The sequence below is a fragment of the Crocodylus porosus genome, unplaced genomic scaffold (genome assembly GCF_001723895.1).
Source record: "Crocodylus porosus isolate Cpor-Errol unplaced genomic scaffold, CroPor_comp1, whole genome shotgun sequence".
NCBI classification, from domain to species: domain Eukaryota; kingdom Metazoa; phylum Chordata; order Crocodylia; family Crocodylidae; genus Crocodylus; species Crocodylus porosus.
Window position 1 is genome coordinate 262,378,169 of NW_017728886.1, and position 26,381 is coordinate 262,404,549.

Sequence of the window (26,381 nt, forward strand, 5' to 3'; positions counted from 1 at the left end):
TTCTCCTTATTGAACTTCATGGGATTTCTTTTGGTTCAATCCTCCAATTTGTCTAAGTAGTGAGTCCTAGGCCTACTCTCCCCCAGCTTGGTGTCATCTGCAAACTTGCTGAGGATGCACTCCATCCCATCTTCTAGGTCGCCGATGAAGACATCGAACAAAACTGGCCTCAGGACTGATCCCTGGAATATGCCTCCTTGATACTAACTGCCACATAGCTGTTGAGTCATTGATTACAACATTTTGAGCTGGACAATCCAGTCAGTTTTCTATCCATCTTACAGTCCGTACATCCAAACTGTACTTCCTTAGCTTGCTTGTGAGAATGTTGTGGAAAACTGTATCAAAAGCCTTGCTAAAGTATAGGTATATCACATCCTCTGGTCTCCCTGCATCCACAGAGCCAGTCATCTCATCGTAGAAGGTAATCAGGATGGTCAGGCATGACCTACCCTTACTAAATCCATGCTGACTCCTCCTAATCACCTGCTTCTCCAAGTGTGTAGATTCCTCAAGGACCTCATTCATGATTTTTCCAGGGACTGAGGTGAGGCTAACTGGACTGTTGTTCCCTGAATCCTCCTTATTCACTTTCTTAAATACAGGCACTATATTTTCCCCTTTTCCAATTGTCTGGGACCTCTCTCAATTACCAGAAGTTTTCAGAGATGATAGCCAGTGGCTCTACAACCACACTGGCTAACTTCCTCAGCGCCCTCGGGCACATCATGTCCAGCCCTATGGACCCATACACGTCCAGCTTTTCTAAATAGTCTCTAACCTGTTCTTGTGCCACTGTTGGCTGCTCACCTCCCCAAACTGTGTTGCCAGGTGCAGTGGTCTGGGAGCTGCCCTTGCCTGTGAAGACCGAGTTGAAAAAGACATTGAGCACTTCAGCCTTTTCCACATCATCTCTCACTAGGTAGCCTCCCCCATTCAGGGATCAGGGACTTTCCCTGATCTTCATCTTGTTCCTGACATACTTGTAGAAACACTGCTTTTTATCCTTCATATCCCTTGCTAGCCGTAACTTCAGCTGCACTTTGCTCTGCCTGATTTCATCCTGGCATGCCCAACTAATACTGGTAATACTCCTCCCTAGTTGTTTGTCCAAGTTTTCACTTCTTGTAAGCATCATTGAAGAGTAGCCTGCTAGCCAAGCTAGTTCTCTGCTGTACTTGCTAGTCTTTCTGTACATCATGATAGCTTGTTAAAGGAAAACCAGCTCTTCTGGACTCTTTTCCCCCTCAGACTGGCTTCTCAGAGGCTCCAGCCCATCAGTTCCCTGAGTGAGTCAAAGTGGGTGTTTTTTTGTGGTTTTTTTTCTTTTTTTAATTCAAGGTCCTTAGTCTGCTGCTCTACTTTCTCCCTTTCCTCAGGATCCTGAAATCAATCATCTCATGGTTGCTGCTGCCCAAGTTACCATCTACTACTACGTTCCCCACCAATTCTCCCTGACTGTGAGCAGATCAAGAAGAGCACAGCCCCTAGTTGGCCATTACAACATTTGCACCAGGAAGTTGTCCCAGCACACTTAAAACAAATTCCTAGATTGCCTGTGCACTACTGCATTGCCCTCCCACAAGATGCCATGGTAATTGAAGTCCCCCATGAGAACCAGGGCCTGTGACTGAGGAAACTTTTTGTAGCTGTTTGAAGAAAGCCTCGTCCACCTCATCCTCCTGGTCTGATGGTCTATCGTAGTCACCCATCATAACATCACTCTTGTTCCTCTCCCATCTGACCCTAACCCAGAGACTTTCAACTGGTCTATCTCCACTTTCATACTTTACATCTGAGTAATCATACAAGTCTCTTACATAAAGAACAAGTCCTCCTCTTCTCCCCTGCCTGTCCTTTCCGAACCACTTGTACCCATCTATGATAGTGGTCCAGACATGCAAGCTATCCCACCAAGTCTGTGTTATTCCAGTCACATCATATTTCCATGACTGAAAGGACTTTTAGTTCTTCCTGCTTGTTTCCCAGGCCCGTGCATTCATGTACAGACACCTGAGTTAACTACCTGAGGTGCTCCTTTCTTAAGAAGAATAAGAAAGCCTTCCTTGCTGCCCCACCTGTTTGCACTTCCTCCAGGTCACCTGCTTCTCTGCTTATCCCAAGACTTTGGTCTCCACCCCCCCAGTGAACCTAGTTTGAAGTTGTCATCACTAGGTTAGCATGCCTATCTGCAGAGATGTGTTTCCCTCTCTTTTTCAGGTGGATACCATCTTTTCCAAGCAATCCTTCTTGGAACAACATCCTGTGGTTGAAAAAGCCAAAGCCCTGCCTGCTGGTGACACCATCTGTACAGCCATGAATTGATCTGTAAGATGCATCTGCTCCTGCCTGGGTCCTTCTCCTTGACTAGAAGTATTGAAAGGAATACCACCTGAGCCCCCCCCCATTCAACCTAGCATCCAGAGCCCTGTAGTTACTTCTGATCTGTTCAGTCACTCCTGGCTGTATTAATGGTGCCCACGTGAACGAGAAGCATGGGGCCAGATGAGTCTCAGTAATTCATAGTTGGAGGACCAGTTGAGTCTTGGTAAACCTTCTGTGACAGACCCAATCTACACACCAGGCAATCAGGAAACCCCCTGAGACAACAGGTCAAGTTGACATAAGATACCTCTGACCCCTGCAAAAGGGAATCTCCAACCATCACCACACACTGCTTCCTCTTGGTTGCAGTGGCCTTGATCCTCCTAACCTTGGGGATGTTTGGCCTGGCCTCTTCCACCAATAGCATGTGCTCTTCCTTCTCTGTTGACAGGGCTCCATATGTGTTCTCCAGGCAAACTATACTTGTTCTGAAGGTGGAGATGAAGCCTTCTACTTGCTGCCAGAAGTTGCAAGCTTCGAGCCTCCACCTCCCTGATGTCCATGTCTTCTTCCATCTCTGGAGGTCCTTCCTTTGCAGTCCTAGAGGTCTTCTCCAGCACTAAATCAATGAAGTCCTTATGGCAGAGGATGCTTAGGAGCCTTGCCACCTCCTTCTGTAGCTCTCTTGCTGGCTCCCTGAAGAACACCACCAAGACTGCTCACATCACAGACACTCCTCCACCTGTGCAAGTCACAGTCTCCACAGTGCCAAGCCAGAACCTGAGCAGAAGCTTTGATGGGGAGCAGCCATGCCTGGACAGACACCTCACAAGTGCAAGCAGGCACGTCTGTGTGCATAGGCATATATGCTAGGGCACTCAGCTGGGAGGAAGGAGTGCTGGGTGGTGGTCCCTGCTGCCAGAACTGTTTGTGCATTTTGCATTGCATAGTGACTGGATTAAATCAGTGGCACTCAATCTTTTGGCCCTGTAGACCAAGTGAGTGGCACAGGGATGGCCCTCAGGCCATATTGGGCCCTGCACTGCTTTCATTGGCCCCTGTGTGTTTGAATTGGGCCCTATCTGGCCTCTGTGCATCTCCATACTGTCTCAACCAGCCCCTGTGTGCACAAATCAGGCCCTGCCCCACCTCTGCCTGGCCCCAGTGGACCTGGATTGGCCCCCTTCCACTTCTGTGCAACCCTTTGTGCTCTCACCAGCTCTGCTCAGTCCTGCATGTCTAATCTAGCATGCAGGGCTACACTATCCAGCCCATGAAGCTTATCATGGGTCTGGAAATTTGGCTGCAGGGGAGAGGCAATTAACACCACCAGTACTCCCACTCCTATGACCATATTTTCAGACCTATGGGAAGCCATGTGGGCCAGATAACATGGCTTCATGACCTAGATCTGGCAGCAGGGTCTGAGGTTGAGCATCCTTCAATTAAATGGATAACTAGCACTGTAAGCAGGAAGCTAGAAACTACTTCTTCCATTTCTTGGGCAAGCGTCCTAACCACTGGGCTATAAAAAAGAGGTGGGTCAGCTGCATATCATTAGGCACCCTGGCAGGAGCCTTCTTGAAATGAAATAACCCCAAAAAGGCACTTTTCCTTCTCAGAAATCAAAGCAGGCCCTGAGTGTTACAGTAAGCATGTTTGTCCTGATCATACCTGTAATTCGTTGCAAGTAAAAGCAGGCCAAGGGCTTCCCCCTAGAATCTGGTCATATGAACACCCACTAGATGTATCCGTTAATCAGGCAGACAAGCAAACAGATGTTGATCAGCTCAAGGTTTTTTTGTTGGAGAGTCCTGCTAGCAAGCAATTGCTATTCATCACATTAGAAAGTGTCAAAAGCAAAGAATGAAAGTCGGTGCAAACAAAACAACATAAATAATCAGAAGCTGCAGACTCTCGAGCTCGTCTCAGGATGGGGGTGAAGTCAATATTACAATACAGCTAGTTCATCGACTGCAAAGGTAAAATTAATGTTTTAAAAATTTGATCAGACCTCGTTGCAGCCAATGGCAGTTTTCTGCTTGACTTTGAGCTTTGGATCTTGGTCCACACTTAGAGACATACACTGGATCAGGTCATCATCTGCTCAACTATAAATTGGCAACTCCCTGCTTTCCCAGCTTGTGGGTCTTGGTGAATTTGAAGGGTATGGCAAGGGGTCTGCTATTTTGGAAATCCTTTGTGGGTGAGGCCCTATCACCTCTAAAAGTTAGTTTGGTTTTAAATCTGCTTCAATTCTAGAAAAGAAAATTATAGTTTTATTGAATGGCTCTAGATACTAAGGCGATGGCTACAACCTTTATTAGTCTGATTACAACCTATTAAAGTGACATTAACTTTTTGACATGTCAGAGGTTGCCACTATTAAGTCTGATAGATAAAGCTAAAGCCTCTCTCCCTGTTCTTTCTGCGACTCCAATAGATTTTTACAAAACAATTTCTTTCTGTTCTGTAATTAGTGGACTCCATGATGCAGGCATTTTCAATACTGCCAATTGATCCTACTTTCCCTCTCCCCCTTCCCACTTTGCTTAATTCACTGCTTCTATTAGCTCTTACTTTTTTTTTTTCTGTCTCCTGTGCTACATCAAATCAAGCTCTGAGGAGGTAAAAAACACAGTTATTGTGATGGCTACTATGTAGGCCAGCCAACTGAGGGTGGGACCAAGGGTCCCTAAAACGAGCTACGGCATCTTAAGAGAGGATCAATAGCTGTGGTTATAATAATTAGGCACAAAACAGCACCAGTAACAGATACTCACCAGAGAGTTGCATTACGGGAAGCAAGGTTGACATAAGCTGGAGGGCTTTCTTTCTTTGGTACCAGGCAGGGGTGGGAGGACCCAGAGGGTGTGCGGTGCTGTGGATACACCCTCCCTTTCAGTTGACAGTACTGCAGGAGCAGCTGCCGGGGACTTTTAAGTCCCCAAATTGGGTAACTATTCTTCCCTCCTCCCCCCTTTGCCCCTGCCTCCCGCCTTAGGCCCAGGGGAAGTAGGAGGCTCCCAAACAACCCTCACCCACTCCAGCTGGGCTCTGTGAGGAGGCAGGGTTAGGTGGGTCCCTCTTCCCTGCCCAGTCCCCCTCACTGTTCCTTGCCAGCCTGGGAGCAGGCGTGGGGGGAATTGAGCCCATCTGCTGCCACCTCTGAGCCTGGCCCCATGTGCAGCTGAGCTGGAGCAGGGCAGAAGTGGCATGCACCAAAAATATTATATAGTAACTAGAAATGATAAAAAAAATCCCTCTCAATTTTTTGTTAGATAACCAAAACGCTGAAATTTGAACTGTTGACCTTTTCACTTTCTGTTTCAACTGCTAAGAAATCAAAAACATTTTTTTGGGTGCTTTGGTGACAAAAAGTAATCCATGGGGGGGAAAAAACCCTCCATTTCTTAAATAAGTGCTATCAACAACTAGTCACTTTGGAGACAAAGGGCAACAAAAGATGTATTCACATCTCTCTCCCATCATTGCCCTCAAAATAGGGAATGAGAGTTAATAGTCCTTGTGATAGCCTTCAGAAGAGCAATGAATTAAACTTTGCCAAGAGCAAAATCATAACTAATCACTAATTCTCTGTCAGGATTAAGAGATGTTGGACGTGCTGGCTTCAAGGGATATAAATTATATTTAGTGAAAATAATAAATGTTGCCTAGGTAGTAAGATGATATGGGAATTTAACAACATGCATATATTACAATTTGCTCCTAAAAGATTGAACAGATCGTTAAAAAAATATCAATTGTTACATAGTCCAGCTGGCCAAGGTGATGCTTATAATCATGGATCCTGGTTTTCTCTTTTTAAGAATCACCAATTCTCTGATAAAAAATCACAAAATCTTTGATTTAAAAACCCAGAATCCACAATTAAAATAAAATGCTATTATATATAAGTATCAATTGAAGAGCTCTTTTCAAAAGTGGGAAATCTGTGTTTCTCCATTAAAATGAAAAATCTGCTTTTCTCTTTGTTAAAAGGGAAAAGCAGCTTTTTCTTCCATGAGTTAACACCAACAGAGTTTCCGTATGCCTGAAGAAGAGTGTTTATGCCAAAAAGCTTGCAAAGAACCTTTTTTCATCTATTTAGTTGGTCTATAAAAGATATCACATCTACCCAAAGAACCTTTCCTGCCAATGTTTTAAGGATATATTTACAATTTTAAAGCCATTTGGAAGCCTACCAGTGCCTCAATCACTATAATAAAACACATTCTAAGTACCTATAAATGTTGGATTTTGATTTTCGGTTTTTTATAATGGAAAGTCAGAGCTCCCTTCACCCTCTTAGGTCACTAGGATGCAGGGCATGCCTCCCCCTCCCCATCCCTGCTGGTGCCCCTCACTCCCCATCCACAGCTCCCCCACCCTCCACAGCCCTGCTGGACGGGGTCCCCAGCTGCCAGAGGTATGGGGCCAGGGACCCTGATCCAAAACCCCCTGCCCCCTTCAGCAGCACCTAAGCCCTGCAGGGCTGCCCACTGCAGGCTCAGGCTCCCTGCCCTGTTGCCCTCCCCTGGGGCTTTCATGGCTCAGCAGGTGGGACTCGGTGCAGGAGGGCAGAGAGGTACTGGGCAAGGAGGTTCATGCCACTGTTGGAAGCTCTCCACTGCCATGGTGCGGTGTCCCCTGCCTGGTAGCAGCAAAGGGCACAAATCCACACCACTGCCCCCGCTACTGCTGGGCGGGCAGGGGGCACCTTTCCAAGGTGGTGTGGGGCTCACAGCAGCAAGGAGCTTCCCTGCTCTGCCCTACTGTGCTGGGTCCCACCTGCTGGGCTGCAGAAACCCCAGGGGGATGGCAGCAAGATGGGGAGCCCAAGCCCACGGTGGGCAGCCTGCATCCATCCTACACACAGATTTGGGGGGCACATGACCCTCCCATTCCCCAGGAGTGCATGCAGTGGCGGGCAGTGAATGCCAGCCCCACCCCCCTGGACGAGCCACCCACAGCTCCGTCCTGATCTCTTCCGGGGCCTTGAAGCCGCACATTCAGGTCCTACACCCCAAGTCCCACACACCACCCCAGCTGGACAGCAGCCCCAGCCCCAGCCCTGACCAATTCCCTCCCTCCCCTTGAGGACCTCAACCCTGCCACCCCACCCCACCCCCGCCCCACCTGCAGGAGCTGCTCTCCAGGCTGTCTGGTGGCCATGCATAGGTGTGAGTGCATACATGGACATGTCGTCCCTTGTCTGACTGCCCTTCTCCCGCTCCTCCCAGACCCTTGCAGGCTGGAAACCTGCCAGCCTGCAGAGAACTGTTTTCATTGCAGACAGCATTTGCTGTAGAACAGAAAATCCTGGGATATTGAAATTTCCCTTTATCCTAACACAGGAGGAAACATTAATTTGTAGTTTTCTATGGAATAAAATTTCCCAAAAAATGATTTTAGAAATATTGAATCAATACTTTCAGTAACATTAAACCACTTTAAGTACTTCATTATTATTTTTACTTTGCTTCAGCATTATTCTATATTCCATTCTAAAGTCATAATGGTAAAGTAAAAGGAAGCATGTACATCTTAATTAAAAAAAACAACAATTTAAATATTTTTTCAGGAAAACCTTTCAGCAAAGTGAATTGCTCTTATGAGCAGTTCTGTTTCACTGAATCAGCATTTGTTCATAGCAAAACAACTGGTGGCAAATTTTTAATCACCTAGATTCATAACTGTCTTATTCATTAAATCAGTTGATATGATTTTATCCACCTTGAACATACACTGGGCATATATAGTACCACATTTTAATACCATATTTTCTTGTATACAACACATCCCAGAATAAAATATACACCTTGGTTTGAAAGGCAAAATGAAGGGGAAAAGTGCTCTTTCCTTCTTATAAGTAACTGAGTACACATGCTATTAGCATGGGGAAATAAACTCCAGCATATATCACACCAGAGTTTTTTTGCTCGGGCACCACATTTGCACACATGCCCGGGACCGCAGCACACTGAGTCAAAGCAGGGTTGGCAGGCAGGGCCCCTGGGAGTCAGTCTACCAGCCTGGGGCTGCTCTGATCTGGCTCAACATGCTGCAGCACTGTGCAGGCCCCACAGCTTTACCTGGGATCCTCGGGGTCTTTAGGGGCTGCAGCTGTGGTGATTCTGCTGTGTAGAGCCAGGCTGACAGCGCAGCATGGGTCCGGGTGGTCCAGCTCTGCTTTTCATCAGTGGGCACTGGCTGAGTGTGCATTGCTTCAGTTTACTCTCCAGATATCGAGTTGTCAAAAAACCCACAGAAAAAAAATAAAAAACTGGTGCGGTGCATGCTTTAGCTGCTCACCCTTGCAGCATGAAGAACACCAGACTGCGCAGTCTGTGGCACTGCAGATCTGTTTGCAGTACCACATACTGTACAGCTGGACTCATCTGGACCAGGGCCAGATTATGACGGGGTGGGGCCCAACCTTTCTATGTGGTGGCTTGGTAAACTGTGGACCACTGATTGGAGTCCTGCGGCCCGAATTTCTGGCCAGAACACAGGTAAAGATACCTCCACACCCTGGGCAGGGGGCTTGAACCTCTACTGCAGTTGCTGTGGTCCCTGTGGGAGGAGTCATGGCCCCTCCACCAGGCTCTGTGGGGCCACAGTTTGCCTGTCTGTGGGCACTTCTGGTCCAGGGGTTGGTTTAGAGGCCCCTTATAATGTGAGGCCCTAAACTGCAGCTTTCCTAGTTTATGCCGAAATCCATCACTGGTCTGGATGCACCCCTAGTGGCAGGGCTGACTGGGAGCAAATCTGCTCCAAGATGGCGTTTACATGAGTGTTACTGCACTGTAAGTACTCAGCAGTAAAGTTGCTACTTACATTGGCAGGTAGCAAATTTACTTGTGAGCAGTAATGTTTACTGCACAGTAAGCATGTGGATGTGTAGATATGCACTCAATGCACAGTAAAATATGCTACTGTCACGTGTCTCATGTAGAAGCACCCACTGTGCAGTTAGCTACTACATGTAAATATAGGTAGTCAACCAACTGCTCAGTAGATAATGGGCAATAGTACATGTGAAGACACTGACCAGGGGCAAATTTGCTCCCAGTCAGCCTTAACACTATGGGACCACAGGAGATGAGGAACTCCCCTGGTCCTGGTGCTACTCAGCTCCAGGCTTCCCCCCTCCCAAGATCTGGGAGCTGAGCAGTGCCTGGATGGGATAGTTCTCTGCCCAGCCCCCCTCCCCACCTTTCTCCTTCCCCCATCTCAGTGCTGCGCAGCTCCTGGCTCCCAGGAGCTGAGCAGTGCCAGGACTCAGGAGCATTTTGCTTCCCCATGCAGCCAAGGGTTGGCCAGAAGCTATCATGCTTCTGAAGCAGCTCAAAGTCAGCTTCTGGCTGTGTATTTAAATATTGAAGCTAGATGGTTCCCAGCCAGCCCCAGGCTGTTCAGAGAAATCCCTGTGCAGCCTGGAGCTGGTTGGGAATTGCCCCAGAAGGAAGCCCCTGGCTATGAGAGGAAGCCTTGCTGTGCATGGGACTTTTCCCCATGTACTTAAGGGTGTGAGAGCTCTGCAGTGGCAGCAGTCTTCCATCCCCCTGTACATCAGGACCCATCCTGATGTGTAGCAGGGTGAGGCAAGGAGACAACTGCTACTGAAGCAGACAGAGCTCTCCTGCTCCTATGTACATTGGGACTGGCCCTGTGCCCCCTGACAGCCCCCAAACTAGAACCCTATGGGAGCCCAGCCTTCCTTCTAGCTGCTGCAGGGGGCCAGAGTAGGGTTGGAGCAGCCCTATAGCAGACTGCTTCCATTGGGAGCAGATTTGCTCCCAAAAGAGAGCATGTATAGACGTGCTCCCAGGGAAGGCTTACTGCACATTATTTTACTGTGAAATCAGCCTTTATAGCATTAATAGTTCATGTAGATATGTCCACTGATATTTTTTTCCTTCCCTAGCACAGCAGTTTTCTCCAGGAGTCAGGAAGAAAATGCCATCCTTTTTTGAAGAAAAGGGTTAGTTATTGAAGAAATGCAGGAACTAGGGTCATGAGCAACTACAGAAAGCTTCTCTTTCTCTCTGTCTCTCTCTGTCTCTCTCTATATATATATGAAAATAAAACAACAACCCCCGCCCCCCAGAAAAACACTGGTCTATCAGTGGCATCAGTGCATAAGAACACTATAAAACTTAATAATACATACATTGTGACCATGGTTAGTTCATTACTCTATTGAAAACAAATCAACCAATATGACGCAGAGGAGCCCTTATGCAGAATCTCTTTTCAAAGAATTCTATTATTTTACTAGAATTTCCCAGCTGTCTTGTATTCATGGAATGCTTTATTTCAAACAGAGATAATTTAAACTGTTTCTATCAGGACTTGGATGACATAAAAAAGACTTGTTCCTTTCCAAGGGTGATTTTTTTTTAAATTCTTGTTGAATAAAATATAAATAAATAAGTAAATCATATGCCCTCTGGAAATATTAAAAGATATCCTTTCTTATCTTATTGTTTTCTTTTTCAATCTTATATTTTGGCTTTGCATATCTCTAATACTTAAGCAAATTTTTGGATATAAAATAAATATAAAAACCATCTGTTATTCTGAGATAATTTTGACTTTTCTAATTTTTTTTTCCTTTTAAATCCCCTTTTAGCATTCTGTAGGTGTTAGGCAGAAAATGAACAGTTTTTGGACCTCCTACATCATCCTTTCTGAAACTTGTCTTTTTTTGTTCACTATCTTGAATATTTAATAGAGGTTGCTATTTTCTATTCTTGTCACCTAAATTTGACTATTTCAGAGAGAAACCTATGGTGGCAATATGCCCTGTGGTGCAAGGAAATGGCTTCAGCTGTTGTAAGAAGGGCAGGCTTGTTAGCGAACCCAGTGCTAGAGACGATTCTGAGATCAAGGCAGGAAACTAGTGGCTGGTAAGAGATCCTATAAGGCTAAGGTAGCATATAGCAAGCAGATGTGGTGATAATACAGTGTGTGTCTTTGTTGTGCTCAAATACCTGAGCTACATAAATAATTGTGCAGTGATATAACCAAGATGATCCAGGAAATATGCAAGAGGTAAAGATATTTTTGGGGTGGTGGTATCTTTTATTGGACCAAATGTATATTGTCATGAGGTATTGCCCACTCCCCAAATATCCTTGCTTCTAAGCTACAGAAGACAATATACATGTTCTTACTGGTCCCAGCTATTTGAGTAAGAGGCCAGACTCAAAAGGTAGATATGTCTGGCTTTAAATTGAATGCTGAGGATTGGTACTGAACAGGACTGACTTGACCTTAGTGGCTAACAACAGACAGTCAACAAACCTGAGGCTGAATTGATTCAATCTTCACAGGTTAGTAAAACTAACTGCAGAGATTGACCCAGTAAGTATGCAAACAGACATTCACTTTTGATTCTGGAAATATAGTCACTTGCCTGCACTGGCCCAGACCAGAAGCCAGGGGGCACTTGAGCACACATCTCTGCTTGGCTGTAGCAGATAGCTTGTTCCAAGGCTAACCCACCCACCTTGTGAGGGTGGGGATGCAGGGCAGGTGCAAAGTATCCTGGGGTGTTGGGGTTCTGTGAGTTAACTGGAATCTGGAGGGGACTGGGGACAAGAGTTCAATAAACTGAATTAACTTAAATCAGTGAAGTCTGATACTGCATCCAACCAGGCTTATTTTAAACCAGTTTCAGCCATTTTGAAAGTGATTTATGTGCACTGAGTTTATGTTGTGTTACAGCTTTGAGCCAGTTTCCCTGGCTCATTTATACCTGTTTGTGTCATTTCTGTCCCAACCAGTATGTGTAGCAATTGGAACTGCCACTCTGCCCTACTTCTACAGCACAACAGTGAATACATCTAAGCATCCCAGCACTAATGGAGTTCTTCCATGTAAGGCTAAGTAGGGCTGCCAATGCTGCCATGTGGCCATAATTATGACCTACATAACGCCAAGCCTAGATAGGGGAAAGCGTAGTCTTGCCCTATAGTGTCATTTCCAGTGTTAGTAATTATCATATTTCTGCCCTTGAGCATCCTTTGCTGAGAACTCCAGCAAGTCACAGAAGGAAGCAAAGTTTGCAAAAGTTCCTAATGACACCTTCTTGTTTCTTGTAAGGTAAAACCCCACCTTAATTTCCACTATGTTATCAGTTCACTGAAGAGTCCCATTTCAGATTCTCAATAGTGTGAGACAGTCCTCTTCTTTGTTTAGAGTACTCCAGCTCCAAAACTCTTATGGGAAGGAGGAAAGAAAAGTGTGTTCACATTGGTTTCAGTTAAGTTGTTATTAGCCTTCCTATAACAGCTGGCAGTTTGTTTCCTGTATTGCTTTACTGTGTCTGCAGCTACTCTCCTCCATAAAGTAGAGTACAGGGCTGCAAGGCTAAATTCAGACAGTCAAAAGGCCTGAGGCTGAACTGATTCAGTCTTTGCAGGTTAGTCTAAAATGAAGACATTAAACTGAGAAACAACTGGACACACATTACTTTTCATTCAGGAAATGCAGCCACATGCCTGCAGTGGATCAAACCAGAAGCCAGAGGGTGCTAGAACATGGCTCTCTGGTTGGTACCCAGCACAGGCTGGGAGTTCACTTCCTCTTCCTGCTCTCCACAAGGTCTCTGGGATTTGCAGTCCAAACTCACAGCAGCAGGACTCTTCCTGCTTCCAAGCACAGGCAGGACCTGCTTCCAGGTGCCTCTGGGATTTATAGTCAACAGCCCCAGCCAGCAGTAAGTCGACAGCCCCAGCCGGGCTTCCGGGTTCTGGGGCCCTGCACCCCTAGCTGCTGACAGACAAAACTCATGACATGGGTGCTTGTTCAACTGACTGTCTCTGTCTTGGGGCAGTTGATTGTATTGATTATTTCCTCTCCTTAGCCTGTGGTTTTGTAGGTGTTAATCCTTGCTAATTAACTCATTAACATTAGCTAGCTACTGTGTATTGAGCTGGTCCCTGAGTGAATCACGATTAACTGGTAACTGTTAACACAGTAGCTTAGCAGCCAGGTCTGCAGTAGTCCCCCCACTCCACAAGACAGTTGCACAACCACTCATGTCACAAGTTTTGCCTGTCAGCAACTAGAGGTGCAGGGCCCCAGAACCCAGAAGCCCCCTGCACCTATCTCCTTGACAGCTGGCAGGCTTTGTGGCCTCAGCAGGGGCTAGCAGGCCTGCAGTTTTCACTCACACTCACAGTGTCACCCATGTCAGGAGTTTTGCTTGTCCACATCTTGAGGTGCAGTTTCCCCCAGACCCCTGCACTTATCTCCTTGAAACTTGGCAGGCATTGTGGCCTCCGCAGGGGCCACCACCCCTGCAGTTTTGACTCCCTGTGGCATAACACAGACATGTGACACGAGTTTTGCTTTCAATAATTTGTGGTGCAGTTTCTCCCAAACTCCTACACTGATCTTCTTGAATCTTGGCAGGCTTCATGCTCTCAGCAGATACTACCACCCCTGCAGTTTCATCGAAATCAGACACAAAACAACAACGTTATAGATATTTCATTGTTTCCCCATTATACCCTATGGCCGGATCTCCAAAGCAGCCCTGAAGCTTTTCCAAAGTTGTTCGGAAGCTCTGACCCACTTCAGAAAGCCTAAGGAAGTCAGCACTTCAATCCAGACATGTTGTTTTGGTGTCCGAAGCAATTGAATCTTCTCCGGATCCAAAGCACAGTCCAAAGCCTCACAAAACCCTAATGGCCACCCTAGTCAAAACACTTCCCCATTTAGACTAGTTGGCTGGATTCTGGTTGTACATAGCTGGAAAGGAGTCTTCTAGTGTAGGCAAAATCCCTGTTAGGTGTAAATCTACTGGACGATGCTGTCCTAGACTAAGGTTATAGCACTGAGTAGGACACAAGTGAATTAGATGAAACCCTCAGATTTTCCAAAGCCTCCATATGAGACCTGGGAAAAATCTCATGCATAGAAGTGGAACTCATAATACATTTGTGTTTTACAGAAGGTTAATCCAATAAACTTAAAACTCTAAAGCAGGGAACTCTAGAGCATAGGCAGCTAGATCGTTTTGGCATTCTTCAAGTAATCCATAATTTTTAATTGGCCCTTAGCTCTGCTTTCCCTGTTGGATGTGGTCCTGAGAGTTTTATTTTCTGCTTTGGATCCTACTATTAAAATGTGCTGTTACTCCTGCTTCTGGTGCCCACCAGTTCCCTATGTATTCTTGATCTGAAAGCGCTATCCCATTAAAGGAACAGTTGGGAATGCACATAGAATGGGGAGGCAAGTCCATTGATGTTACTTTATTTTTTACAAACAGGGCAGTGTGCACTGTGAGAAACTTCCACTGAAACTGAAGGAAAATAAAAACTATAGGTTCCCCAGTGAGACTGATGGACACCAGTCAACTTCCTCTATAATAGCCTTTGTGTTGAAAAGGGAAAAACCAATTTAGACAAAAAACATGCTGAAAGTTCCCCTAAACTCTTGTAGAATCTTTAGAGGTTTCATAAGCCTTAGGCACCTTTTTTACCTTATTTTTAAACTCTTTGTTGATAGTCATGTATTGCTTGATCCATATAAATTTGGAACATTAGTGCAGGAAGTCTTGTGAAGGAGCCCTCTGAGGCCTGATTCTGTACAGAAACAGTAAGTCTGAATAAGGACAAAACTCCAAACTACTTAGAGGGCACGTCTACAGGAGATGCTTACTGTGCAGTAGCCTAATAACACTGAGCAATAGTGTGCCAGTCAAAAACCATGCGAATATGCTACTGCACAATGTTATTTGGCTACTGCACAGTAAGCATCACAAAACACCCATGCACTGATGCTACTGCCCAGTAATTGTGATTACTGTGCATTTAGTTAGTACGTCATTAAGCAAGTATTAAACTAAATGCACAGTAACTACTGCATGTTAATGAATGTGTAGACATGTCCAGAACGTATCTACTTCATATTATTACATACTACATATTACATTGTTACACTTTTGTAACAATATCTAAAGGCTACAATCAAGGATTATGAAACCCTATTTTATTAAGAGTTGTATGTAAGAATATAGCTCAGATAATCCTTGTCCCCAGAAATCAACAACTAGGCTTATGATAAAGTGGAGCAGGTGAACAACTAGTCCGAGGAGGATGGGGTTGAATGCAATGGGTGAACAGAGTAACAGCAAGCACATGAGCATCTATTAATTATAAGGCTAAGTTGATGGCACATGAAAAAGTAGGCATGTTAATGTTTTTTTCAGGGGGACAGGCAAGATGGAATAGGTTTGTAAATTATAAGATTGGTCAGAAGTGGTTTCCAATTTAATCAACTATTGGTATTTCAGCTGTCACTTATAGTATTTAAGTTTTCCCTTGATTCACGTCATAAATTCTGGTAGAGTTGAGACTATTTGCATGCATGCAGAGCTGTAAGCTAATATATATACAGCAATAATACCGATGTTTCACATCTCTGAGGATGAATCTATTTATATTGAGTACCACTCTGCTAGCATTAAACTTTAAAGTCTCATTAGCATGGGTATAATGTTCATTTTGACATCATTTTAAATGATTTTTACTGAGCTGTTGGTCTGAAAAATGCAAACAAATTGTTTAAAGAACACATAGGAATGTAAACAATATGCAAGAGGACTTGGGCACTTGGAAGAAATGATGGATTAGCAAAGGAATACAAGTTCAGCAGGCAAGGTGTGGGGGTGCTTCAAAACCTAGTTATGAACATCATCATAATGGCGCCATAGGGATTTGATGATTTACTACATTTGTGTACAGTCACCACCAAGGCCCAGATCCACCAAAGCACTTCAGTGAATATTGCAGAACCACCAATGTGGTGAAGTCTGAACAGGACATGGGTATGGCATAGAGCAAATTTGGGGTGTGCCTCCAGCTTTGTCACTGACCTGGGGCATATCTTTTCACCTTTCTTTCTTGTGCCCATTTTGATCATATATTCTTCCAAGCAAACACTGCTTCTTACTGGATGTGTCTACACAAGATGCTTTACTTCACATTAGACTGGTCTAATAATGCACAATAAAGCATCAGCATCTACATGTGCACAGCAATTATTGTGCATTAAATTACTCTAATGTGCCATTTGCTAGAACCAATACATGCAGGTACTAAAAAAATGGCGTATTAGTTAATGTGCTGAAGCATACATGCAGACAGCTTCCTGGGAGAAAATTGCTCCTGGTCAGCCCAGGCAGTAGGGGGCAGGTGACCTGTCCCATCTCCCAGGCAGCTTCCTAGCCCCACACTCTGATCTGCAATGTCAGATCTGGACATCTGTCATGTTCCCTGCCCCCTGCCTGGTGCAGATTGGGACATGGGGCTGGCAGGCAGCTGCCTCTGAGATAGGATAGGTCCCTGCCTCTTGCCCCCTGCCCACTGCCCCATGCAAATTGGGTCACAGAGCCAGAAGGAAAATTCTCTTGAGGTCAGACAGCTCCCTGTCACCCCTTGGAGTCCAGGCCTGATCACCATGCCCCCTTCCTGCCTAGCACTGGCACCCGAGAGAGCCTGGAGCTACCCCTGGCTATTGTAGGGGGGCAGAGCAGGGTAGATGTAGCCCTGTACTGAATTTCTCCCATTGGGAGCAAATTTGCTCCTGATGAGCGCACATGTAGATGTGTTCCCAGCCAAAGCTTAATGTACTCACATTTACTGTACAGTAACATTCAGGCCCATTGACTGCACATGTAGACACATCCCCTGTGTACAGAATCTACCATGAAGAGGACAAGGTGTCATATTAGCTGTCCAGACACTAATAAAATATAATAAATATCATTCATAATTTGGAATTAAGCAAATGATTTGGCATCACTGAATCAGTAGAATTCCTCATGTACTTAAAGTTAGACACATGCTTAAGTGGCAGAAGCTCAATTCTCTCCTGGTGGAAAAAATGAATGCGGCTGACCAGATAAATCAAAAATTGAAGAGCTATGGGGAGCAGATACTGTGCTGATATCAGGGTGGTGAGCAATGCAAGAGATGAACCCCATAGATGTGGCTTGATGCATAAAGGTTCAATGAGACAGTTGTTTGCTATTTTGGGGAATGACCAAATGCCCGACTTACCCTGAGGGTATGAACTCTATTCCAAAAGCAAATTCAGATGATCAAGAAGCTAAATCAATTACAAACTATTTGGAAAGCATAAAATGATGCCACACAATGATATCTGACCTGCTGGAATGGGAGACAGATATATCAGAGTAAGGATCATCTTTTAATGGAGCCCACTGTGCGCTTCAGCAATTATCTGCCTATTAACTCACCTAACTGAATCCTATGTCATCCCTTGAGCAGAACAGGAAATTTGGCAACTCCTCACTGTTCTGTCTCTTTTGGGGAGAATCATGATAGCAGCGATAGTTTCAAGAATTGAAAGAGAATGCAGAACTAGCTGTTTCTGAGCTGAGAACATGGCACAAGTAGCAGTCAGACTGGTGCCAACTACTATATACTGCAAAAGAAGCAGTAATATGCTTCAGTCTTTAAGTTGTAAAAATTATATGGGGACCTAACCCTGGAAGCAATTTTCTGCTAGGGGCCATCTGGGTTGGCTGCTGTATGCATGAGTCATTGCCTAGTTAAAGTAAGTAGATGATCATGTGTAAATGTGTAGACCTAAATGAGAACAACAACAAAAAAACAGGTTTAGCACCTGTATTTTATCAATGTCTCTCATGTAAAATGTTTAAAGAGCTGCTGAGATTCCAGTCCCAATCAACCCTTTCCAGATCAGTGCCTTAACTAGTAGAAGACAGTTGTGCCTGCTTTTATGTTGTCTTTCTGGCCCATTTATTCTCGAATTATCTTCTGTGTGGTGGTACAATTTTAACAGAAAAAAAATGGAATAATCAGGCACACACCTCTGGTTGAAGACAGACCAGTCTTCAACTTTCTAGTTATACTGCAAGTTCAGAGATGTTGGTGTGAATCATCTTTAAAGGAGGGAGCTGAATCCAAGTGTTTCACTTTGTATGTGTTGGGAGGGAGGGGAGTCAGGGTGCAGGAAGAGGATGCTCTAATGCCCAGGGAGCACTAGTGAAGTCTATAAAATGAACCTGTTGGTCATCACACTACCCCGTGAAAAGCCTATCGGTGCATGTGGTGTGTTCCAAGAACACAAATTGGATCAAGGTTTTTCAGTGACTTAGGCAGAGGGAGAGCCTAGTTTCTAATTTAGCCTCAAGTCAGAGCTAGGGTCTGAACTACTCAGCTTCATGAGACCAACTCATTGCTTGGTATGTGAACAAAAACAGAAGATCAAAACATAAAGTGGTTAATATGTTTAGGGATTTCCAGAATCAGGCAGCAGTTTAGCTGGTAATTTTTAGGGTCAAAGTTTTGGATGTAAGCCCCTACATTCTGCTTACATCTTGTTGCTGATGCTCATGTCCTAGTCTGGATTTGACCAGTAAACCCTACCTCATTAAGCTACTCCTCACAAAGTCCAGAAAACAGGGGCTGAAAACAGGTTAAGCAGCTTGCAGGCAATTTGCTGGGAGCAAAAGGAAGTAGCCAGGCACCAGTTCCTGCCCAGGGAAGATCAGTGATCCAGGGCTACCTGTGCCTTTGGCTTGCTGAGTGTTTGTCTGGTAGGCTGTGTGTGTTTGAGGCATGTGCTCTGAGAAGCTGGGAATGTTGCTAGCTGAGTGATTGCTGAGTGATTGCTGCCTGTGCCTGAGAGAAGGCCAAATGAGCAGGCAAACTAGTCCAGGCCCAGCAGGGTATAAAAGGAGACTCCCTGGGCAACCAGAGGATGCAAACAGAGAAAGTAGTTTGCAGATGAATTTTCAGGTCAGTTTGCTACCCCCTTTTGAAGAGAGCCCCTTTCAGCATCATGTGAGGAAGCAGGAAAAAAGGAACCCTTGGGGGCCAGAGAGCAGTTATCAGGCCAGCTTCCAAGCAGGTTCATTAGGGAAGGTGTGCTTGGAAGAACAGAAGTAAGAGAGAGAAGGCAGATGAAGACACCCAGGTAAATGACTGGAGGATGACACAATACCAGAGCCACTGCCACTGTCTCTGCTTGCACCTGTGAGGTGTCTGTCCAGGCAGGACCTCTCACCATTGAGGTTTCCACCCAGATCTGGGATTGGCACTGCGGGGACTGCGGCTTACAGGTTTCTTCCAGTGCTGGTGCAGGGGGTGCCTGTGGTGTAAGCAGTGCCTCCTGGTCGCGTCTCTCAGGCCAGGTCAGCAGATGGCTACAGGAGGAGGTGGCAAGGCTCCAAAGCATCTACCACCATGAGGAGTTCATTGATCTGATGCTGAAGGAGACCTGCAGTCCTGTGGAGGAAAAATTACCAGAGGTAGCACCAGAGAAGAGAGATGACCTAAACTGCCAGGAGGGTGGAAGTTGGAAGCACGTGACCTGTGGTAGCAAGCAGAAATCTTCATCTCCACCTTCAGTGGTTGGTCTGGAGAAAAGATATGCAGCCCTAGCAGCAGAGAGGGAGGAGCATGTTCCATTGGTGGAGGAGGACAGGCCAGGCCACCCCAAGGTGGGAAGACAACCGCCACCAAGAAGAAGCAATGGGTGGTGGTATTTGGAGACTCCCTTCTGCAGGGGACAGAGGGAGCCATCTGCTGACCTGGCCTGTTGTCTTGGGAAGTCTGCTGCTTGCCTGGAGCCCAGTTCTGAGATGCCATGGAGGGATTATTGAGACTCATCCAGCCCTCTGACTACTACTCCATGCTGCTCATCCATGTGGGCACCAATGATAGTGCCAGGGGAGACCCTGAGCAGATCAAGAGTGACTACAGAGCTCTGGGTGCCAGGAGGAAGGGGTTTGGGGATCAGGTTTTGTTCCCTTTGATCCTTCTGGGCAAGGGAAAAGGCCCAGGTAGGAGTGGGTTCATCCTGCTGATCAACACTAGGATGCGCAGGTGGTGTCACCAGCAGGGCTTTGCCTTCTTCAACCATGAGATGTTGTTCCAGAAAGAATTGCTGGGATCCATCTGCTGAAGGGAGGGAAAACCATCTTTGCAGAGAGGCTCGCTAACCTAGTGATGAGGGTTTAAAACTAGGTTCACTGTGGGGTGGTGACCAAAGACCTGATGTGCTTCCTCCAGCTCACCCACTTTCCACTTCCAAGTAGGAGACGACAACAGGGGAGGTGCTCTCATACTTCCTGAGAAATCAGGGCAATCCACTAGTTACCTCAGGTTCCTGTACACAAATGCACGAAGCCTGGGAAACAAGCAGGAAGAACTGGAAGCTCTTGCCCAGTCCCAACACTATGATGTGGTTGGAATAACAGACGTGGTGGGAGCTCACGTGACTGGAGCACTGTCATGGATGGGGACAAGCTGTTCAGGCAAGACAGGCAGGGGAAAAGAGGAGGATTTACACTTTATGTAAAAGAGCCGTATGATGGCTTAGAGCTCCAGTATTAATCAGGAGACAGGTCTGTTGAGAGTCTCTGGGTTAAGGTCAGGGGGAGAGCAACAAGGGTGATGTTGTGGTGGGGGTCTGCTATAGACCACCAGACCTGGAGGAAGTGGTGGATGAGGCTTTCTTCAAACAACTAGCAGGCCCTGGTTGTCATGGGGGACTTCAGTCATCCTGACATCTTCTGGGAAGGCAATACAGCAGTGTGCAGGCAATCCAAGAAGTTTTTGGAGAGTGCTGGGGACAACTTCCTGGTGCTACTGCTGGAGTGGCCAACTAGGGGCTGTGCTCTTCTTGACCTGCTGCTCACAATCAGGGAGAATTGGTGAGGAAATATGGTAGTACATAGCAACTTTGCCAAGTGACCATGAGACGATTGAATTCAGGATCCTGAGGGGAGGAAGGATGGAGAGCAGCAGAGCAAGGACCCTGGACTTCAGAAAAGCAGATCTCAACTCACTCAGGGAACTCATGGGCAGGATACCCTGGGAAGCCAGTTTGAGGGGAAAAAGAGTCCAGGTGGCCTGGCTGTACTTCAAAGATGCCTTACTTCTTTGTGAGAAGAAGAGAGTGCAGGAACAAACCATCCTGATGTGCAGGGAACTCTCCAGTAAACTAAATCACAAAAAGGAAGCTTATAAGAAGTGGAAACTTGAACAAACAACTAGGGGAGAATATAAGAGCATGGCTCGGACATGCAGGGATGAAGTTAGGAAGGCCAGAGTACAATTGGAGTTGCAGCTAGCAAGGGACGTGAAGGAGAACAAGTATGTCGGTAGCAAGAGGAGAATCAGGAAAGTGTGGGTCTCTCACTGAATGGGGGAGGCAGCCTAGTGACAGAGGATGTGGAAAAGGCTGAAGTGCTCAGTGCCTTTTTCACCTCAGTCTTCACAGGCAAGGTCAGTTCCCAGACTGCACCAGGCAACACAGTTTGGGGAAGAGGTGAGCGGCCAGCAGTGGCAACAGAACTGGTTAGGGACTATTTAGAAAAGCAGGACATATACAAGACCATGGGGCCGGATGGGATGCACCCAAGGGCGCTGAGGGAGTTGGCTGATCTGAGTTCAGAGCTACTGGCCATCATCTTTGAAAACTCATGGTGATCAGGAGAGATCCAGGAGAATTGGAAAAGGGCATTCATAGTGCCCATATTTAAGAAAGAGAAAAAGGAGGATCCAGGGGACTATAGACCACTGAGCCTCACCTCAGTCCCTGGAAAAATCATGGAGCAGATCCTCAAGGAATCCATTTCTAAGCAGTTGCAGGAGAAGAAGGTGATTAGGAGCAGTCAGTGTGGATTCACGAGGGGAGAGTCATGCCTGACCAACCTGATTGCCTTTTATGATGAAGTGACTGACTCTGTGGATGTGGGGAGACAAGTGGATGTGGTACAACTTGATTTTTAGCAAGGCTTTTAATACAGTCACCCACAACATTTTCGCAGGCAAGCTATGGAGGTACAGGCTGCATGAATGGGCTGCAAGGTGGATAGAAAACTGGCTGAAGTATTGGAGTCAGAGGGTAGTAATCAATGGTTTAATGTCTGGTTGGCAGCTGGTATCAAGTGGAGTGCCCCAGGAGTTGCTCCTGGGGACAATTTTGTTCAACATCTTCATCAACAACCTGGAAGATGGCATAAAGTGCACCTTCAGCAAGTTTGGAAATGACACCAAGCTGGGGGGAGTAATAGATACACTGGAGGGTAGGGCTAGATTCAGAAGGACCTAGACAAACTGGACGATTCATAGATTCATAAATGTTTCTATGAATCGTCCAATTTGTCTAGGTCCCTCTGAATCCTAGCCCTACCCTCCAGTGATTGGGTCAAAAAGAATATGATGAGGTTCAACAAGGACAAGTGCAAAGCCCTGTACTTAGGACAGATCAATCCCATGCACCAGGACAGGCTGGAGCTGACTGGCTGGGCAGTAGCTCTGCAGAGAAGGACCTGGGGGTTACAGTGGACAATAAGCTGAGTATGAACCAACAGTGTGCCCGTGTTGCAAAGAGGGCCAATGCCATACTAGGCTGCATTGGTAGAAGTGTTGCCAGCAGGTCAAGGGAAGTGATTATTGCCCTCTATTCAGCACTGGTGAGGCCACATCTGGAGTACTGTGTCTATTTTTGCACCACCCCCCAACTACACAAAGTGCAGTAAAAGCTATGTTAACTGGTATTTAAGTAACTGGAACACTGTATTAACGAGAATTTCCATCCAGCTGGACACAGGGGAGGGAAGTTCACACACAATGGGGAAAGCTCACTGCCGCCACCCCCCACCACCCTGCACTGCTGCCATTCCACATGCCCCCCTCCACTCCACGTGGGGCTGCTGCCACCCCCCAGCCCCCCGCTCTGTGCCTGGCCAAAACCCCCCTGCCAGAATTTTTCTATAACTGGCAGCTCCATTCCCCCACTCATGCCGGATAAGAAAGCTTTTACTGTTTATGGACAAATGGGGAGAGTCCAGCAGTGGGCAATGAAAATAGTTTGGGGCCTGGGGCACAGGGGTTTCCAATGAGGATGGAGCTGGACTGTTCTCAGTGGGGGCAGATGGCAGAACAAGGAGCAATGGGCTCATGTTGCAGCAAGGAAAGTTTAGGTTGGATATTAGGAAAAACTTTCTCACTAGGAGGGTAGTAAAGCACTGGAACAGATTACCCAGAGAGGTGGTAGAAGCTCCATCCTTGGAGGTTTTTAAGACCTGGATCAACAAAGCATTGCTGGGATGATGTAGTTGGGGCTGGTCCTGCTTTGAGCTGGGGGTTGGACTAGATGCAACCTCCGAAGGTCCCTTCACACCCTAGTTTTCTACGATGCTCTAATTTTAAGTCGAGCACTCTGTCATGGAAGTTTGACAGAGCACTCTTCTGCACTTCTTTGAGATCTGCCGTACAGGGACAGAGTATTTCTGTACTCAGTCCACATGGTACCTGCATGCAGCATCTCCCAGGAGACCACCCTGTGCTGGCCAAAGGGCTGGGACCATTTTTTCTGGTGTTACAGATGTTTGCCGTTTATGTTTAGTTTAGCATGCATCCTCCTCTCTCCTGGAAGAGGCACTCTCTGCTGAATTCAGACAGACAACTGATTCTCCTGATAATATAATGTATCAGGCTAGATTCTACTGCTTTCCTCCCCTCTTTTGTTAAAAATAAAAAGGCCAACTCATCTGTATTCATTTGATCGTTGGTTGATTTTTCTTGAAAAAAGTGAAGCATTGAAGTCAATGGGAAATTGGACCTTAAATGTACCCCTCCCATTCCCCCTAATCAAAACCAAACCAAACAAAACCAAACCAAAAATAACCCAATGCAAAAATTCAAAACCAAATAGAGCAAACACCACTCATTTTAAATAAGTTGTTCCAGTTTTTTTCACTGGTGTAACAAATAACTGCATTTTACACCTAAGATTTGCATTTCTTGGTAAGAGCTATTTTAAATAAGGGATCTTCAAGTTTAATCTCAGACAGTCAGGTCTCTGAGGCATGCTGTGTGTTTTCAGTTTTCTATACTTGCCTAGCATCCAGGGCAATGGGGCGCTGGTCCATGCCTGGAGCTCCAAGATATTACAGCAATACAAATGACGATGATGCATGCCAGCCCTTTTATTTAGAATGTGTACAGACTTGATTTGCCTTTGGTTCTTATGTTCTAGCTCATGCTAATTAATTGTCAATTAGCATATGGCAACAAACAGGTTTGCTTGTTTTCTTGGTGACCCTTCACACACCTAGGAGAAAATGTATGTGAAAGGTCTGCCTTAACATGTAAAGAAGATTTGGGGAGGATAGACCTCCATTCATATTGTGCCAAGGTAACCTAGCCAGCACAGGGCAATCAATCACTCAATGAGCCTTTTTAGAGCACAACTGAAAATTCAAGTCTAGACCAACCTATCATCTCTGACATCTGTAGGAATACTGGTCTAGAAGGTATATAATTGATAATGAAACAACAGCCACTGCTACCTGCTGAATATCTGGCCAGCTTGAAAGTTTTAAGAATGCAAAACACTGTTGCTTTTTTTTAAAGTCTTTGCAAGTTCAGAGAAGAAAAGTGACCGCAAACTCCTACCGTGAAAACAGTCTCACATGGCAAATCATTTCCAGAAAGCAACATAAGCAAATTAGAACAAAGAGAAATGGCAGCACACTACTACTGCGCTGCTGGCTTTGGAGAATCAAGTTGTGATGGATTAGTCCAAATGCACATTGATCCATCACCCCTCTCTCCACTTCAGCAAGTGCAAACTGATACTTGAAACTGGAGGTAGTCGGCAGCAAATGCTGGCTGTGCGGCAGCAAATGAGAACTGGTGAGTGGGCCGGACTATGTGAAAGAACAGTAATAGCACGGGGAGGGTATTAGGCAACCCAAGAGGACAGCAGATAAAAAGTTCAGGTAATAAGGAGAATGCAGGTATTTCAGATGTGAGGCAACTCTATTCTCAAGACATTACAAGCGGCAAGAGCATCTGAAAAGTGCATCTGGGTTGGATGCAACCGTATTCACGACTAGTAAACACACTTCCCAATAATACTTCAATGGGGGAGGGGATTATTGCTCTGGCTACTGGATTCTTTTTAAATAGCAGCTGGCTAGAAGTAAATTGTATTCAGGGACCTTTGTCTAGTTTTTATGATTTATGGATTCAGTCTTTCATCAGGGCTAGAATATAGAGTTTATTGGGTACTATATACTCTGGGAATTTATGTTGCATAGCTAAACATCATGTCTGTATATCTTTTCCCAGTAATCTCTGATAATACCCAAATGGGCTTTTTATTTTAAACATCTGGACAGCCTTATGGTTCGTGAGAATTAAGGTGCTGAGCGAAGAAAACAGCACAGCCATAAAACCTTTCGAATAAACAAAGCTTTCTTTGGAACATTAACTTCTTTACAGAGAAATCTTCTCTGTTCCTAAAAATGCACTTAGTACTTTATGTCTTAATCTCAAGGTAACACTTTTCTCTTACAAATAATCTCAAGTCATTTAATGGCACCATTACTGTAGAAAACTATGAGGTATTTGCATAAAAAGCACATCACCCAAAGAGATGTACAAAAAAGCTCTATTTTTTTTTTCACTTTTTCCTTTGTTTTGTACGAAGAGCAGGGAAATACTGTTGAGCAGGTTTTTCTCTTCTGCTCAGTAATAACACTGTCAGCTTTGTCATAAAAATGGAGAAAGGTATAATTTAGGGAAATTTGTCTGCATGCTAATAAATGAGTTTCTATTTGTTGTTGACATTTAAATCCCCAAAGTGAGGGGCAATATACTTTATTCTGGTCTTTGGGGGACAGGGTGTGTGTGTGTGTGATCTTAGACAGTATGTAACACTTAATTCCCACATGCATCTACTACAAAAATGCTAGGATAGATGTGCTATTCACAAATAATAGAATACATTATAAAACATTATATAACTTTTTTTTTAATTTCAAAGGATCCTAAAATATTTTCCAGCATGCGCGTGTGTGTAGGTATATGTAGGTGTGTGTGTGTGCGTGCACATGAGTACACACACACACTCCTAATATATATATATCTCTGTGTGTATGTGTATATATGTGTATATATACACACACGCCCTATACACACACCCACATGTATAGTTATATGTGTGTATGTGTGTGTGTATATATA

General features: G+C 45.4%; 1 long non-coding RNA gene across 1 annotated transcript; it reads left to right on the plus strand.

Moving 5' to 3' along the window:
* The first annotated feature begins 10,264 nt into the window (after nt 1-10,264).
* On the plus strand, nt 10,265-21,501 carry LOC109306334. Its single transcript, XR_002099948.1, has 3 exons — nt 10,265-10,275; nt 13,826-13,835; nt 21,370-21,501. It is a non-coding gene; the product is annotated as an uncharacterized LOC109306334 (long non-coding RNA).
* The last annotated feature ends 4,880 nt before the right edge of the window (nt 21,502-26,381 follow it).